General features: G+C 40.1%; 1 protein-coding gene across 4 annotated transcripts in view; it reads right to left on the bottom strand.

The window, feature by feature from the left end:
* The window catches only part of tpra1 (transmembrane protein, adipocyte asscociated 1), a 51,672-nt gene that overhangs the window by 30,449 nt on the left and 2,443 nt on the right, over positions 1-18,780 (bottom strand). For 2 of the 4 annotated variants that reach the window (XM_061984705.1, XM_061984706.1), the window contains exon 1: positions 9,997-10,201. The exons of 1 other annotated variant lie outside the window; for it this stretch is intronic. The gene's annotated coding sequence lies outside the window, so the exon portion shown is untranslated. Of the gene's footprint in view, positions 1-202; positions 330-9,996; positions 10,202-18,780 lie in introns of those variants that run through there. One more of the 4 variants, XM_061984707.2, reaches the window with a different exon arrangement.

The raw sequence follows: 18,780 nt of genomic DNA, 5'->3' as shown, positions 1-18,780 counted from the left end.
AATAACAATTCAGTGTAAAAAAAAATAACTATAAAAATGTGGTGTAAAAAAATTCAGTGTATAAAAAAAATCAGTGTAAAAAAATTCAGTGTATAACAATTCGGAGTAAAAAAAATTCAGTGTAAAAAAAATAACTATAAAAATGCAATGTAAAAAGAATGTATTGTCAAAACATGTGCTGCTTCAAAAAGCAACCACTCACTTCCGGTAAATTAAGATCCTGACTCAGAACCAGCCAATGAGGTGTCAAGTTTCAAGTCACATGACACGGGTCTTGCAAAACAGCATAAAAAAAGGCAGAATACAAGATAATTGACATATTTTCAAACTACTGAAATGATTCCAATGGTTACAATTAAGGCTGAAACGACGCGTCGACGTCATCGGTTACGTGAATACGTCGACGCCATTTTTATGCTTCGACGCGTCGCATATTTACGTCACACTGCCGTCATGGTGGAGCGCAAAGCAGATGATACGAGCGGTGCGAGCGAGGGAAAAAAAGCACGCCAAAAGTCGTCAAAAGTGTGGGAGTATTTCAATAAACGGCCTAATAATGTTGTAGCGGTGAACAGCTGTCTCGTCAGCTAACGCGCGAGCTCGCAACCGTGGCTGTTTAGCAACCAGCCAAACCCCACTTAATAAAATTATATTTTATCTTAGAGCACATCCGCATCCCTATTCACCTAGGCAACCCCAGGAAATGTATATAATTCGGCATTATTTCGGCCAGTCGGCTTATAAAATCAGAGCCGATCAGTTTACGTTCACGCGCAGGTATAACGCGGCGCGCTCCTGTCTCATCTGCTGGTGCGCGAGCCCGGTAATTAGACAGCTTTGTCAAATCAAGGTGTACAAAAGACGCCAGCGCAGAGTGGAAAAAGGTTTAGTTCATTACAGAAAACCCAGAGTTGTGCCAAAAGTATGTAAGATTTAATATTTCTCTTCATGGGTGTGGCGCACTTGTTGCGCTGGTGAGATTGGGGGGCGGGGTTGTGTGCATGTAGCGTGCTTAGTCTGGAGGCTAAATACACACAGTGTGTTATGTAACTGTTGTTTAGTGTTGATATTCTTTGCTTAGTTTGATAAATGTTGGAGCAGTTTGCTTCATCAGGAGGGTGAAGTCGCTCAATCTAAAGTGTTGGATTTAACTGTGTTGGATCATTGGCTGCTGTTGAGGGCATAGAAAAAGGGGCATTTTTCTACCAGTAGACAGCGTTTAAGATTGAGTGTTTCACTGCTAAATTAATAATATATTTATATTGAATATGGATTTTAAATATGTATCTAAATAGGTGGTTAATTGGTTAGGTATTTATGTATTTGCATATTGGGTTTTCTGTTGCATTTATCTATTGTGTTTCTGGTGTTAAATGTATTTTATATGTATCTTGGTGCATTTATGTTGAGACAATTTATTTAAAATCTGTTTTAACTTAAAGGGAAAAGATGTGTCCATTTTCTTGCACTTGTTTAATGGTTAAGAGTTTGATAGCCTAATTAATAATTGTAAATGATGGGATTGATAATTGATTGATTTTTTACAGCATGTTAATCTTGTGGTGTTTTGTCCTTAAAGGTTTTTCACCTACTAAAGAAGCTAAAGGCTACTAAAGGCTACTAAAGACAGCTAATGCCAGCTAATGACAGCTAAAGAAACTAAAGTCTATTAACACTGCTAAAGACTGCTAAAAAGACTAAAGAAGAAAAAAGAAGCTGTTTCTTCGTTGGAAAAACTGTTGCAAACTTAAGGAAAATAAAAGGAAAAAGTAACTACGGTCTGGTCTTTTGAGTGAAATCCAGAAGCCACATTCAGCATTGGTACATCCCTTCAAGTGTGGGATAAGCACAGCGAAAAAAGCAAAACACTTGACAGTTGTTGTATGCACACTGTGTCGAGCGGAAATGGCCTATCATAGCAGCACAACGGCTATGAACGAACATTTGAAAAGAAAACACCCGACAGCGTTCTTGCCATCACCATCAACTAGTCAATCGTCCGCGTGAGTATACGTTGTCATCATTACACAAAATCATGAATGTGTCATTTGTATCTGCGTTGTAAATTCATAGACTAAAACACTGTTTCGCTCTGAGAGGCGCGTTTGGCGTGCCTGTTCAGTGTTTACAAAGACGCGCTCCTCTTTAACGCTAACGTTAATTAGTTGTGCAAATACCTTTTACAACATTAACAGTTACATATACTATGTACAAACGAACAATTAACTTTCACTTTAATCATACTATCATTGTTGTGTTATTAAGCAAAATAAGCAATACTTTTACTTTTGTTGAAATGTTTACACTGTTACAGAATATTTCGTTTTGCACTTTTTTGTATTGGATGTTTATCTTTATTTTTGCACATTTTAAAGCAAAATAACCAATACTTTTACTTTAGAAATGCTTATACTATTGCAGAATATTAAGATTTGCACTGGATGTTTACTTTTATATTTGCACATTAAAAAGCAAATAAGCTACTTTTAATTTTGTTAAATGTTAAAAGTTTTAAATGTTTACATTGTTACAGAATATTTTGTCATGTTGTTGTCAATGTTGACTGAGTGGCCATACTTTTTTTTTTGTAAATAAAAGTCATGCCTTTTGAAAAAACTGGCCAACATTTATTTTTTCATCTTCATTTTAAATAAAAAAATAATCGGTAAAAGGAAAAATAATCTATAGATTAATCGAAAAAAATAATCTATAGATTAACCGATTAATCGAAAAAAATAATCTATAGATTAATCAATAGAAAAATAATCGTTAGCTGCAGCCTTAGTTACAATCTGCATTTTTGAGTGTCATACCTCCATAGTTCAAATGCTTTTACTATGTTGTATCTTACGGTTGTTTCTTTTCTGCTTTAAGACAAACATGAAACGACACCTTAGAGCAGGGATGTCAAACATGTTTTTATTGAGGGCCACATGGCAGTTATGGCTGCCCTCACAAGGCCACTCGAACAGTACCAGGGAATAATCTAGTAAATGGATAAAGATTTGCCTGAAATTATTACACATTTGCTTAAACATTCAATTACAGTTTTTACGGCTGCTGTAAAAAAAAAAGGCATCTGATTTCAGAGGGACGCCGATAATATCTGTTTCTCAGATGTGGTCCTCAGTTGTAATACACTTTTCCACCACATGTGGCAGTAGTGACAATATCAAACAGAAGAAGTCTGCAGCTAAAGTCATAAAAGTTTTTTAAGTGCAAAAATTATAACTTCAGTGGTGAAGCTGTATTTTCATTTGCACATTAATTTTACTGACAGTTAAGAAAAAAACATATATATTTTTTTCACAACATATTTGTAAGTACATTTATTCCTCATCGTTTTTTGAGTGCCTTCTTTTACAGTATGTTTGATTAATTTTAATTTTTTGTAATCAGTCTGACCAAAGCCTTGATAATAATATTTGTGATTAACACGTGTTTTGATTTCATTTGACAAGGTTTACCTGTTTAACTGTTTAATCATATCTACGTAGGTTAGATATGATTTTTAAATACTATTAGAATCTAGAGTAAGATTACTAATTCTGTGTTAATATTTGTAGTGAAAAAGTTGGGTCCTGAGGTCAAAAAGGTAAAGAACCCCTGATTTACAGAATATTACTGTATATGGCACTGTTTTTACTGTAAATTTCCAACAAACAAGCTGCCAATTTTTTATTACCCTAAAATCTACGACTGTTGTTTTTACAGTATATTCCTGCAAATGGAAAAACGGCAGCTCCGTTCCCAGAATGTTTCTGTAAAAAAGTGGTACTGTTTTTCCATTAACAGTATTATGCTGTAAAAAGTACCCTAAATTTACAGAAAGAATTTGACAGCTCAGTCACCAGAAGTTTACTGTAAAATATTGTGTCATTTTTACAGTGTACAATTTGATGGGTAACTTGCTTTAAAAAGTTGGGCAGATATTAAATGATTTACAAAATGAATAAAACAAATAGACTATATGATATTATATTTGTTGCACTATTATATATAAGATATATATAAGATACGTATGCATAAAGATGAAGTACTTTATTCACATATGCTGTTTACAGGCTTTCACGGCCCATATTAAATGTTTGACACCTGTGCCTTAGAGTAGTGATTGTCGAACTGAGTTGCGCCTATAAATAATGGTACGCCACAGAATCCCTTGATTTAAGTACACTGTTTTATTTTCCTATATTCAAACCGTGTTTCACGTTACAGTGGCAGAAAATATTAAATGAAACCTCACCCTTGTTTTTAATGAATACTTAGGCCTACTATGCTACTGTATTTTAATTTTGGTCATTATGGTGGTGCATGGAGAGCTATGTTTTTTTTTAAGTGGTACTTGGAAAACGTTTGAGAACCACTACCTTAGAGTGTTATGAATACAAAAAATTTACAAACCTGTATATTATGATGTAAACCCGTTTTTTATGTAAAATACTAATATACGAAATTTACTGGGGTCAACAAACACAACAGTAAGCTTTAGCGATATACTCGCTCAAAGTAGATATATAAAAAAATGTTAAGCTAATTGTGTGAATGCTCCAAAAGTGGTACTTGGAAAACGTTTGAGAACCACTACCTTAGAGTTTGAGAACCACTACCTTAGAGTGTTATGAATACAAAAAATTTACAAACCTGTATATTATGATGTAAACCTGTTTTTTATGTAAAATACTAATATACGAAATTTACTGGGGTCAACAAACACAACAGTAAGCTTTAGCGATATACTCGCTCAAAGTAGATATATAAAAAAATGTTAAGCTAATTGTGTGAATGCTCCAAAACATTCACACATATGGTTTTCTACACCAAAATGCATCTATTTATTATTATTCAACTTATTCTTCTTCTACAGATTTTGGCGCGATCTACCTTCCACATTGTTCACCCGATTCAAACCGTTCCAACTTCAAACTGTTCAGCCTATTCGGGAATCGCGGGCTTTCCCTTGACAAATTCCAAAAATTCCCAGAATTCCAGGTTTTCCGGGACATTTTTCCCATTCAAAACGAATTGGCCATTTTTCAAACTTCCACCATTTCCACCCTTTTTTCTGGCGACTACTCCTTCCACATTCTTCAACGCATTTCAACCCTTCCACCGTCAAAACATTCCTCTTAATCAGGACAAAAAACAAAGTTGTTTTTTGAACTGGAAAAATTCCCGTTTTTCCCGAAATTCCGTAATAACATTTCTCAATTCAACATGTTACTACTTCAACATTTCTCAACCGATTTGAAAAATTCAGGACCATTCAAGTTTTTGACCATTTTCCAAAAAATTCCCGCTTTCCCTATTTTTTGGGAAATTCTAATTGAAATGAATGGGACATTCTTCAAAGTTCCACAATCTCCACATTCTTCAACACATTCCACCTTTCTGGAAAATCAAACTACCCTTTTTCCAAGTTCAAAAAAATTCCAGATTTTCCCGAAATTACCTAACAACATTTACCACGTCAACATTTCTTGCCAGATTTAATTAATTCCAACACCAACCAATTCAGCTCATTCAGGACATTCACGCTCCTAATAATTTTTTTAAAAATCCCGCTTTTCCCAAAAATCCAGGAAGTTTCCATTGAAATGAATGGGAGATTCTTCAAAGTTCCACAATTCCCACATTCTTCAACCCATTCCACCATTCTGGAAATTCAAACTACCCTATTCCAAGTTCAAAACAATTCCAGATTTTCCCGAAATTACCTAATAACATTTACCACTAGGGCTGCAACAACTAATCGATTAAAATCGATTATAAAAATAATTGCCGATTAATTTAGTCATCAATTCGTTGGATCTATGCTATGCTATGCGCAGAGGCAATTTTTAAAAAACATTTTTAAATTTTTATTTTTTTAACAAACCTTTATTTATAAACTGCAACATGTACAAACAGCTGAGAAACAATAATCAAAATAAGTATGGTGCCAGTTAGGGATGTCCCGATCCGATATTTGGATCGGATCGGCTGCCGATATTTGCCAAAAATTGCGTATCGGCAAGGCATGGGAAAATGCCGATCCAGATCCAGTTTAAAAAAAAAACCCCGGTCCGTGTTTTCCAACGCACCTATTTAAATAATACATTCCACTTTTCTGCTGCTCCGTAATTTCCGTTCCGCATTTTCCAGCACACCTTCAACACATCCACAATTCTCACGCTGTTGCTTTTAGCTGCTGGCATTACACGACAGGCTCTTCTCACTCTTTCCTGTGTCTCCCTCTCGCAGACAGCGAGCGCACCTTCTTACACATGTCACATACTGTCACGTCATACGTCACATACGCAGAGGTGGGTAGAGTAGCCAGAAATTGTACTCAAGTAAGAGTACTGTTACTTTAGAGATTTATTACTCAAGTAAAAGTAAGGAGTAGTCACCCAAATATTTACTTGAGTAAAAGTAAAAAGTATGTTGTGAAAAAACTACTCAAGTACTGAGTAACTGATGAGTAACATACACACTCATATCATATATATATATATATATATATATATATATATATATATACATTAATATATATACATACATATATATATATATACATACATACATACATATACATTGATATATACAGTATATAATTTATAAGTATTTATTTTGCTGTTTTTGTTTACATGTTAAAGGTGTTTTAATGAATATACATGCATGTTTAACATATAGATTCCTTTCTTTAATGAAGACTAGAATATAAGTTGGTGTATTACCTGATTCTGATGACTTGCGTTGATTGTAATCAGACAGTTGTGATTATAACGTCCACGTTTTCAAATGGAGGAGAAGAAAAGTTCCTCCTTTCTGTCTAATACCACATGAAAGTGGTGGGTTTTTGGCATCCTATTTGTCCAGCTTCCATATTCGTTTTTATACACTTTACAAGAAATATATTGGCGTCAAACTCCGTAGCTTGCTAGCTTGTTTACGCTGGCTTTCGGAGACTCTTGTTTTGAAAGCGCAGGCGCGATGGAGCGGCACTTTTATTGTGAAGACAGGAACGTCCTCATGTGCGGTCAGTCTTGAGGCTTTTGACGGTACGGTTGAAATAAAACAAGTATCTTTTTTCCTTCACACTTTTGATTGATTGATTGGAACTTTTATTAGTAGATTGCACAGTACAGTACATATTCCGTACAATTGACCACTAAATGGTAACACCCCAATAAGTTTTTCCACTTGTTTAAGTCAGGTCATGTGACCACCTGACTCTGTTTGATTGGTCCAACGTCACCAGTGACTGCATCTGATTGGTGGAACGAAGTGAAACGTCACCAGTAAGGCAGGCACTTTGAAGGTCTGTCTGACAGACCAAAACAAACAAAGCGTGCATTAACAGATCGATAAAAATTAGTAGCGAGTAGCGAGCTGAATGTAGATAAAAGTAGCGGAGTAAAAGTAGCGTTCCTTCTCTATAAATATACTTAAGTAAAAGTAAAAGTATGTTGCATTAAAACTACTCTTAGAAGTACAATTTATCCCAAAAGTTACTCAAGTAGATGTAACGGAGTAAATGTAGCGCGTTACTACCCACCTCTGCACATACGTATACGTCCTCTCCCAGCAGAGAGCGAGGTAGCGGCATGGCTAACGTTAGCTGTGATGCTAGCGCAGCTGCTAAGGTGCGCGCCTGCTCAAGCGTCCTCTGCGCACGGCAAATCTATGCCACGCACAAAATCAAATAAAAAAATAAGCGCATAACAATTTTCGACACACGGACACGACAGAGACAACAGTTTTCGTCATCATTGTTCAAATATTGTGACGTCTGTCGAGACGCTTATCTCCATTCGGTGCCACACGTCCAGACTCCACACCATCAAAATAGTATATATCTGTATCATGAATCAATTTAAGTGGACCCCGTCTTAAACAAGTTGAAAAACTTATTGGGGTGTTACCATTTAGTGGTCAATTGTACGGAATATGTACTTCACTGTGCAACCTACTAATAAAAGTCTCAATCAATCAATCAAAACACATAGAATCATCATACTGCTGTGATTATATGCATCAAGTGTTCATTCAAGGCTAAGGCAAAATATCGAGATATATATTGTGTATCGCAATATGGCCTTAAAATATCGCAATATTAAAAAAAGGCCATGTCACCCAGCCCTAGTTCAATGATGCCATTTCTGTTTGTCATGTATAATTTTGTCTATTTTGTGTTTATCCTTGAATAAACAGGTCAGTTTCTTGTTACCAACCATTGTGTATTATTCAAACTCCCCTAATTCAGCTGGCTAGTTGTTATCAAGAGTACTAAAACCCTTTTCAACATGATTCTGACAACTAAGTAGGCTAAATAACTTTAAACTTTAATACATGCTCGGATAGGCCAGTATCGGTATCGGTCAGTATCGGTATCGGATCGGAAATGCAAAAACAATATCGGTATCGGATCGGAAGTGCAAAAACCTGGATCGGGACATCCCTAGTGCCAGTATGCTGTTTTTTTTCAATAAAATACCGGAAGGGGTAGAAATGTAGTTTGTCTCTTGTATCTGTTTATTAACCGATTAATCGAAGTAATAATCGACCGATTAATCGAAGTAATAATCGACCGATTAATCGATTATCAAATTAATCGTTAGTTGCAGCCCTATTTACCACGTCAACATTTATTGCCCGATTTAAACAATTCCAACACCAACCAATTCAGCCCATTCAGGACATTCACGCTCCTAATCATTTTTTTTTTTAAATCCCGCTTTTCCCCAAAATCCAGGAAGTTCCCATTGAAATGAATGGGAGATTCTTCAAAGTTCCACAATTCCCACATTCTTCAACCCATTCCACCTTCAACACATTCCACCATTCTGGAAATTCAAACGACCCTTATTCCAAAAATGTCCAGATTTTCCCGAAATTCCCTAATACCATTTACCACGTCAACATTTCTTGTCCGATTTAAACAATTCCAACACCAACCAATTCAGCTCATTCCGACCATTCAAGTTTTTGACCATTTTCAAAAAAAATTCCCACTTTCCCTATTTTTGGGGAAATTCCCATTGAAATGAATGGGACATTCTTCAAAGTTCCACAATTCCCAAATTCTTTAACACATTCCACCATTCTGGAAATTCAAACTACTCTTTTTCCAAGTTAAAAAAATTCCAGATTTTTCCGAAATTCTCTAATACCATTTACCACGTCAACATTTCTTGCCCGACTTAAACAATTCCAACACCAACCAATTCAGCTCATTCACGCTCCTAATCATTTTTTAAAAAATCCTGCTTTTCCCAAAAATCCCCAAAAATTCCAGGAAGTTCCAATTGAAGTGAATGGGACCTATTCCAAGTTGCACAATTCTCACTTTTTTCAACCTATTCAAACCATTCCAACATTCAAACTATTCTTACATTCATACTACATTCCGTCAGCATTCCACTTCATTGGAGCATTCACACGCAATTCCTTCAGGAATTGCCTCTTCTAGTTTATTCAAATGTGGCCTAGTGGTTAGAGTGTCCGCCCTGAGATGGGTAGGTTGTGAGTTCAAACCCCAAAGACTATAAAACCGGGAGCCATCACCTCCCTGCTTGGCACTCAGCATCAAGGGTTGGAATTGGGGGTTAAATCACCAAAAATTATTCCCGGGCACGGCCACCGCTGCTGCTCACTGCTCCCCTCACCTCCCAGGGGGTGAACAAGGGGATGGGTCAAATGCAGAGGACACATTTCACCACACCTAGTGTGTGTGTGACAACCATTGGTACTTTAACTTAAACATTCGCTTAGTTTTAAAACATCCCTTTTTTTCAGAGAATGTTATCGGTTAGCAGACGCTGCTAGCTAGCCTACCAGTTTACGTATCAAAGTGGCATTAATGCACATCGACAGCCGATTAGTGACATTCACATGAATATTTCTCATCGGAATTGATTCTGATGAGAAACCACCAGTTTTGTTAGTGTGAAAACAAAAGTGAAAACCGTGCGAACGCGGCGACGCTAATCCTGCGAAAAGACCTCGTTTTACCTTCTCAGAAGACTCGTATCCCCTCGTTCGAATGAAAGTGAAAATGTGAAGTAAGAATACACCGTCACCGTATGGCTTACATAGTGACATAGAAAACAGAAAGGTCTCTAAATTGTTTATTATTCCGAGACATGTTAGCGCGCTGGCGAGTTTCGTTTACAAATACCAGCGATAGTCATCTAGTCATCTGACATCTCGGCAGCCTCGCTGGTCGGCACATCTCGCGAGATTATACGGTGACGTCATATGTATGTTCCAGTGCGCATGCGTCAGACCAAATAACCCGTATTTTGATAACAAAATATGAAATTAACTTGCACCGTTTTTCCATTAGACACAGACACACACATACATACACACACATGTGTATATATATATATATATATATATATATATATATATATATATATACACACACACACACACACACACACATATATATATATATATATATATATATATATATATATATATGTATATATATATGTATATATATATATATATATATATATATATGTATATATATATATATATATATATATATACACACACATATATTTATACACACATATATATATACACATACACACACATATATATATATATATATATATATATATATATATATATATATATATATATATATACATATATATATATATATATATATATATATACACACACACACATATATATATATATATATATATATATATATATATATATATATATATATATATATATATATATATATATATATATATATGTTAAAAGCTGTTTCTTTTCTATTTACTCAAGAAATTTGATGGTAAAAATATAACAAAAATATGTCAGTATTATGTAATTCTACATCACTGCAAACTAAACCCACAAAAAAACACATTGGTTTTGATTGATTGATTGAAACTTTAATTAGTAGATTGCACAGTACAGTACATATTCCGTACAATTGACCACTAAGTGGCAACACCCGAATAAGTTGTTGAACTTGTTTAAGTCGGGGTCCACGTTGATCAATTCATGGTACAAATATATCATCATCGGCGGTCACTCGTGGTCGAGTATGACTGTCCTCCTTCCTGGTCCTTGTGGGTCTTCAGGTGGGCGTGGAGGCCGATTCTGGACCCGATTATTCTGGGGCAATGTGGACAAGGGAATGTAGTGGTGGTGGGTTTGGGTTGGGCCTGTTTGGTGGATGCTCTCTCCTTTCTTAGTCTGCGCTTGTCTTGTGCAGCATGGCGGAGGTCGTCATTATATTGCGCGGCACCCTCACGGACAAGGTTTCTCCACATCGTCCTGTCTGTTGCCTTGACTTCCCAAGACTTAAGGCCTATGCGACACTTTGTCAGGTTTGCCTTGATGTTATCCTTAAATCTCTTCTTTTGACCTCCCGGGGCCCGTTTCCCTTCAACAAGCTGGAAATAAAGGACTTGTTTTGGGAGGCGAGAGTCAGGCATGCGAACTACATGGCCAGTCCATCTGAGTTGGTTTTGGGCTATCGTGGCAGTGATGGTGGGCAAGCCAGCCTCCTCCAGGACGCTGGTGTTGGTGCGTCGGTCCTCCCAGCTGATCCTGAGGATTTTTCTGAGACATCTATGATGGTAGGCCTCGAGTGCCTGCTGTAGGTGGTCCAGGCTTCTGACCCATACAGAAGGGTGGGGAGCACGACTGCTTTGTAGACCAGGATTTTGGTCTTTGCTTGGAGGTCACGGTTCTCGAAGACTCGCTTCCTCAGCCTTGAGAAGGCCCCACTGGCACAGCTGAGGCGGTGGTGAATTTCATCGTCAATGACAGCTTTAGATGACAGGAGGCTCCCGAGATATGGGAAGTGGTCCACAATTTCCAGTCGGATTTTGTCAATTGAGAGGTTTGGGGGCAGGACAGGCGCACTACTGTTTGGTGGTGATTGGTGGAGGATTTGGGTTTTCTTTATATTGATGGCAAGACCAAGCTGTTTGTATGCCTTCGCAAACGCAGACAGAGTGCACTGTAGTTCCTCTTCTGAGAGGGCTACGAGGGCATTATCGTCTGCATACTGCAGCTCCATGATGGATATGGTGGTGGTTTGACCTTTAGCCCTGAAACGGTTGATGTTGAGGAGTTGACCGTCGGTTCTGTACATTATTTCCATTCCCTGGGGCAGATGTATGTTTATGAGATGGAGGATAGTAGCAACAAAATGGAAAATAGTGTTGGAGCGATGACACATCCCTGTTTTACACCTGTGTCTACCCTAAAGGGTTCCGTTTCATCTCCACTGCCACTGAGCACTGTGGCTGACATGCTATCATGCAATAGTCTCAGTACCCGGATGTATTTATCTGGGCAGCCAATCTTGGACAGAACCAGCCAAATGGCCTGACGGTTAACCGAGTCGAAGGCTTTGGTGAGGTCTATGAAGGCCATGTATAGTGATTGGTTTTGTTCCCGGCATTTTTCTTGCAGTTGTCGTGCGATGAAAATCATGTCTGTGGTGCCTCTGCTTCGGCGAAATCCACTCTGAGACTCAGGAAGCACGCTTTCTGACAGGGGGGTGAGTCTCTTGGCCAAAACCCTAGCGAGGGCTTTCCCTATGGTGGACAGGAGAGAGATGCCACGGTAATTCCCACAGTCTGCCTTGTCTCCTTTCTTAAATATGGAGACAATTAGGGCATCTCTGAGCTGTGCAGGGATGTCCTCTTCTTCCCATATTTTGAGAAGCAGGGCATGGATGTGCTTGGTAAGATCGGGTCCGCCTTTCTTCAGGACCTTTGCTGGAATGCCGTCGGGCCCAGCAGCCTTGTTGTTCCTCATCTTCCCAATGGCATCCTGCAGCTCATCCAAGGTAGGTGGTTCTCCCAAGCTTTCATCTGTGGGTTGTTGTGGGAGTTGGTCAAGAGCCTCCATCTCAGGTATAGTGTCCCTGTTTAAGAGGTCCTCATAGTGTTCTTTCCACCTGTTTGAAATTGCGTCCTTGTCCTTCAGCAGCAGCAGACCATCCTTTGAGTGAAGGGGGGTTAGGCAGCGGTGGCTGGGACCATACACCACTCTTGTGGCATCGAAGAAGCCTCTCGTGTCTCCAGAGTCAGCAAGCTGCTCGATCTCCAGAGCCTTCTTTGTCCATCACTGGTTCTTCAGTTTCCTAACCTGTGTTTGGACAGCTGCCTTCGCTTTGGCGTGGGCTACTCTTTTCACTTTGCAGTGGATGTCGTTTTGCCAAGTGATGAAAGCTTGCCGCTTGTTGTCAATTAGTTGCTGGATCTCAGTGTTGTTCTCATCAAACCAGTCTTGATGTCTCCACTTTTTGAGACCAAGGATATTTTTGCAGGATTTCATTATGGCAGTCGAAAGTGTGCTCCAGTGTGTTTCCGTATCCTCTGGGTACTGTTTGGGCAATGCTGTGCTAAAGGCCTCATACAGCTGTTGTTGGTAGTTGGTGTCACTCAACAGCTCGATGTTAATTCTTGGCCGGCACAGTCTTTTCTGCATCCGTCTTTTCCGCATTAAGCGGATGGACATGATGGAGCGAATGAGGCGATGGTCGGTCCAGCAGTCGTCTGCACTGGTCATTGCTCTGGTGTTTAGGACGTCGCGACGGTCTTTAGAGCTGACAATGACATAGTCAATGAGATGCCACAGTTTGGAGCGAGGGTGCATCCATGATGTTTTGAACTTGGTTTTCTGACGGAAAAGTGTGTTGGTGATGACCAGGTTGTGCTCCGAGCACTTAGTTAGCAGTAGTGCGCCATTACAGTTTGTATTTCCGACCCCTTCTCTCCCCAGCGTACCCCTCCATAGGTGGTGGTTTCGTCCCACTGTGGCGTTGAAGTCTCCGAGCAGGATTAACTTGTCCTCCTTGGGGACTTCAGATAGAACTTTGCCCAGGTCAGCATAAAAGGCCTCCTTAACTTCATCCTGTGCATCAAGGGTTGGTGCATAGGCACTAACGACCGTGGCCATATGACTGCTAGCAAGCATAAGGCGTAAGGTCAATAGGCGCTCGTTGATGCCCACAGGGAGTTCATGGAGGTGCTTGATGAGGCAGTTCTTAATAGCAAAACCCACACCGTGGATTCGTGGCTCATTTGCAGGCTTTCCTTTCCAAAAGAAAGTATATCCGCCTTTTTCTTCCTTAAGCTGCCCTTCGTCGGCCAGTCGGGTCTCGGAGAGTGCTGCGATGTCGATCTGGAACTTCCTTAACTCCTTGGAGATGATGGCAGTTCGCCTTTCAGGTTGATCGCTGGCTTGGTTGTCCGTGAGGGTTCGCACGTTCCAGGCTCCAACGTGTAATTTGTGTTTTCTTTGTTTCTGACCCCGTGGTGGTGATCCCTCTGGATGCGGTATTCCAGACAGGATGTTGCAAGGCAGGCTATTTTTAGGGTACCTTTTCTAACCCCCTCCCCTACTGTGGTGAGTAGAGTGGATCCTGAATAGGGCTGCTCAGTCATGGGTGCAGCTGCCGAGAAGCTCTTCTGCCTCAGTCCATGAGCTTAACGACTGCATCTAACACCCACCGCCTGTGTGCCAGGTTGTGGCTAGGGACTGCCAGACTTCACTGTCCTGCCCCCGTTACAACTTCCCGGTCGCCAAAGGACTTTGAAGTATCCGGGATGTAAAATGGATGGGTTCCCATTCGGGAGGTCGCCTGCGCGTGACGTCTTTTAGCGTGGGGAGACTGATGCGCCTGCAGCCACCACACAGTCCTTGGCAGAGAGGGGCCTTGATCCAGTGGCATGGATCCATGACGACTGGAGACCACCCTCTGTTGCAGCCTTCACCCGCCTTCAGTGCCGTTGTGACATGCAGTGTCATCTTCCGCCACTTCCACCCTTGAGGTCTTATATCTATTTAACCCATAGATGGGGCAGTGGTTGGCGGACGCCAGGGCGTGTCCACACACTGGTGGGCCTGCACGCCTCGCCTCTGGGGCCCACTGCTGCTCCGAGATCCCCTACAGTTTAGCCTGTGTCCGCAAAGACGCAGTTTACCGTGTGTGGCCACGAGGAGGCACCACAGGGGTCTTGGTGGGGGAGAGGCTTTGTACCAGCAGGAGGAGGCTTACGCACTCGGCTCCTCTTTTCACCCACCTAGGGGCTAGCTGGCGGCGATAGCTGTAAGCAGAGAGTAGCAAGCAGGGGCAGCATGCAGCATGCACTAACTACAAGCACTTCTGCCACAAATCTAACGCACTGACACATCACACGCACCCTGTGCGCGAGCACACCCACACACAAATATATACTATCAGCATAATACAGTCATAACACACGTTAATCATCAGAGTATATACATTGAATTATTTACATTATTTACAATCCGGGGGGTGGGATGTGGAGGGGGTTGGGAGGGGGGGAAGGGCGTGGGGGGGTTTAGGTCGGGTTGCTATCAGCACTTCAGTCATCAACAATTATATGATCTGAGAAATGGACATTGTAACAGTGTAGGTCTCACTTGGTAGGATATGTACAGCAAGCGGGGACCATAGTGTGCTCAGAATGCATAAGAACAAGTATATACATTTGATTATTTACATTTGATTATTTACAATCCGGGGAGGTGGGTTGTGGTGGTGGCAGGGGGTTAGGCTAGGGTTGTAGCTGCCTGGAGGTGTTCTTTTAGTGAGGATTTGAAGGAGGATAGAGATGCACTTTTTTTTACACCTTTTGGGAGTGCATTCCATATTGATGTGGCATATTTCAATCAATCAATCAATCAATGTTTACTTATATGGCGTGGGGGATAGCATGGCGCAGTTGGGAGAGTGGCCGTGCCAGCAACCTGAGGGTTCCTGGTTCAATCCCCACCTTCTACCAACCTCGTCACGTCCGTTGTGTCCTTGAGCAAGACACTTCACCCTTGCTCCTGATGGGTGGTGGTTAGGGCCTTGCATGGCAGCTCCCACCATCAGTGTGTGAATGGGTGAATGTGGAAATAGTGTCAAAGCGCTTTGAGTACCTTGAAGGTAGAAAAGCGCTATACAAGTATAACCCATTTACAGTGTTGGGACTAACGCGTTACAAAATATTGCCGTCAGTTTCAGCGGTAACTAGTAATCTAACGCGTTATTTTTTATATTCAGTAACTCAGTTACCGTTACTACATGATGCGTTACTTCGTTATTTTACGTTATTTTTTATGTAGTATCGGCTAGAAACTGAAGATCTGAGTGTTTTATTGGAGCGCTGCTGTGTCGTCCTTCTGAATCTCTTGTGTTACAAGGAAGAGGCGCGCTGTGTGTGTGTCTGGGTTTGTGTGTGTGTGTGGGGAGGGGGGGGCGGGGGGGTGTCTGTTCATGGCGAAGCTGCAGTTGAGTTTCTTAACATGGAGATATTATCACTACTTTTCTTTTGTCGAGCACAAAGAAAATAACATTTTAGTTAAATGTACTGCCCAAAACAGCAATTCAAATCTGCTGAAACAGCTACAAAAGCAACATGCTTAGACGAAGTTAGTAAAGAGAGACACACTTCACCTCCTAAGCAACAGCGGCTAGATTTTAACGAGGCACTGCGCACTGAAGGTACACACACTCTGTCAATTCTCTTATATACTGTTGCTCTTTCGTTCTTGACTTCTAGAGTGTTTGATTATGACATCACTCTAAATGTATAGACTATAAAGTTCACAAACATAAAAAGGGATCCTAGTGGGCCAGGCCAATCTTTCCTTATCTCTAAACTAAAACTGGGGAAATGCATAGAGTTTTCTGGGCTTCAGACATGATTTTATTTCAGAATTCCTTGAGAGAAAAAAACGCCTGGTTAGGCTTTGTGTATGTAAAGTTAAAGTTAAAGTACTTCCTTTGTTTACAGCTATGTTGTTATTATGCTGTTTGTTACTTATGAATGTTATGTTGCAGCTATTTAAAATAGTTTTGTCAATTTGTTCTGGCCTGAAATAAATTGGCCCTTTGAAACAAATCTTTGTCTTTGTGTGTTGTATGTAGACCACATTGCTTAGCAGAGTTCAGTGATGCAAATGCCTGTCAAGTTGATCAACAGATTGTATTATTCTCCAGTGCAATAACAGTACTGAAATGAAGGCTAAAAGGGCATTAATGGGAGCTTCAAAAAAAAAAGAAGAAAAAAAGAAGTAGCTCAATAGTTACTTTTCACAGTAACGCATTACTTTTTGGTGTAAGTAACTGAGTCAGTAACTGAGTTACTTTTGAAATAAAGTAACTAGTAACTGTAACTAGTTACTGGTTTTCAGTAACTAACCCAACATTGCCCATTTACCATTTACCATATAGCCCTAAATCACGAGTGTCTCAAAGGGCTGCACAAGCCACAACGACATGGTGCCATTACCGAACGCAGTAGGCCAGCAAGAGTCATCGTTGTGACAATGTTAATGTTGCGGCTGCTAAAGCAGTTATTATTATTAGCTTGTTGACAATAAGTCAGAACTTCGAATTTTGTAAGGTAATGATCGGACATTACTTTAGTATACGGGAGTATCATAACTTTGTAGATGGTGACACGCCTGGCAAGCACTAGATCTATCGTATTACCTTTGCGATGCATGTGTTCATTTATTTTCTGTGTAAGACCACAGCTATCAATTATAGTCTGGAGCGTGGCCACGCACGGAGGGTGTGATGGGGTATTCACATGGATATTAAAGTCCCCCATTATGATTATATTGTAGGCGTGCGTCACTAGATCAGCGACAAACTCTGAGAATTCACTGATAAAGTCCGAATAGGGCCCTGGGGGGCGGTAGATAACAGCCAATTAATTGTGTTTACTTACTGTTTACTAGCTACATACAGTATGAAAATAAAATTATTAGCAACACTCCACACAGTCTGATGTGCGATACCACTGATTGTCTTTCCCATCTGAAATTCGGTCCGGTGTCGGCGGTACCGATCCGACATCGATGATTTATGCGACTATAGCTAATGTGTCTGCCAACATTTTTAAAGTTGTGTATTTTCAAATAATAGCATCTTTTTAAATAAAACAGTAAAAGTGTAAGAAAAAGGAGCAAAAAAATCGGAATTTAGTGAAAAAAAATTAATGTTTTGAAATAATAGGTAATAATGATATACTTAGTTACCTATAACACAATTGTTTCTTTAAATATATATCTATATATTCACTTATTTGGAACATCCCACAGGTGAACAGGCCAATTAGGAACAGGTGGGTGCCATGATTGGGTATAAAAGCAGCTTCCATGAAATGCTCAGTCATTCACAAACAAGGATGGGGCGAGGGTCACCACGTTGTCAACAAATGCCTGAGCAAATTGTTTAAGAACAACATTTGTCAACCAGCTATTGCAAGGAATTTAGGGATTTCACCATCTACGGTCCGTAATATCATCAAAAGGTTCAGAGAATCTGGAGAAATTACTGCACATAAGCGGCAAGGCCCTTGATTTTTGATCCTTCAGGTGGTACTGCATCAAAAGCCGACATCAGTGTGTAAAGGATATCACCACATGGGCTCGGGAACACTTCAGAAAACCACTGTCAGTAACTACAGTTGGTCGCTACATCTGTAAGTGCAAGTTAAAACTCTACTATGCAAAGCCAAAGCCATTTATCAACAACACCCAAAAACGCTTCGCTGGGCCCGAGCTCATCTAAGATGGACTGATGCAAAGTGGAGAAGTTTTCTGTGGTCTGATGAGTCCACATTTCAAATTGTTTTTGGAAACTGTGGACGTCGTCTCCTCCGGACCAAAGACGAAAAGAACCATCCGGATTGTCCTCGGCGCAAAGTTCAAAAGCCAGCATGTGTGATGGTATGGGGGTGTATTAGTGCCCAAGGCATGGGTAACTTACACATCTGT

The sequence above is a fragment of the Nerophis lumbriciformis genome, linkage group LG23 (genome assembly GCF_033978685.3).
Source record: "Nerophis lumbriciformis linkage group LG23, RoL_Nlum_v2.1, whole genome shotgun sequence".
NCBI lineage: Eukaryota > Metazoa > Chordata > Actinopteri > Syngnathiformes > Syngnathidae > Nerophis > Nerophis lumbriciformis.
The sequence above is the reverse complement of the archived record's forward strand: the minus strand, read 5'-3'. Positions and strand labels throughout refer to the sequence as shown.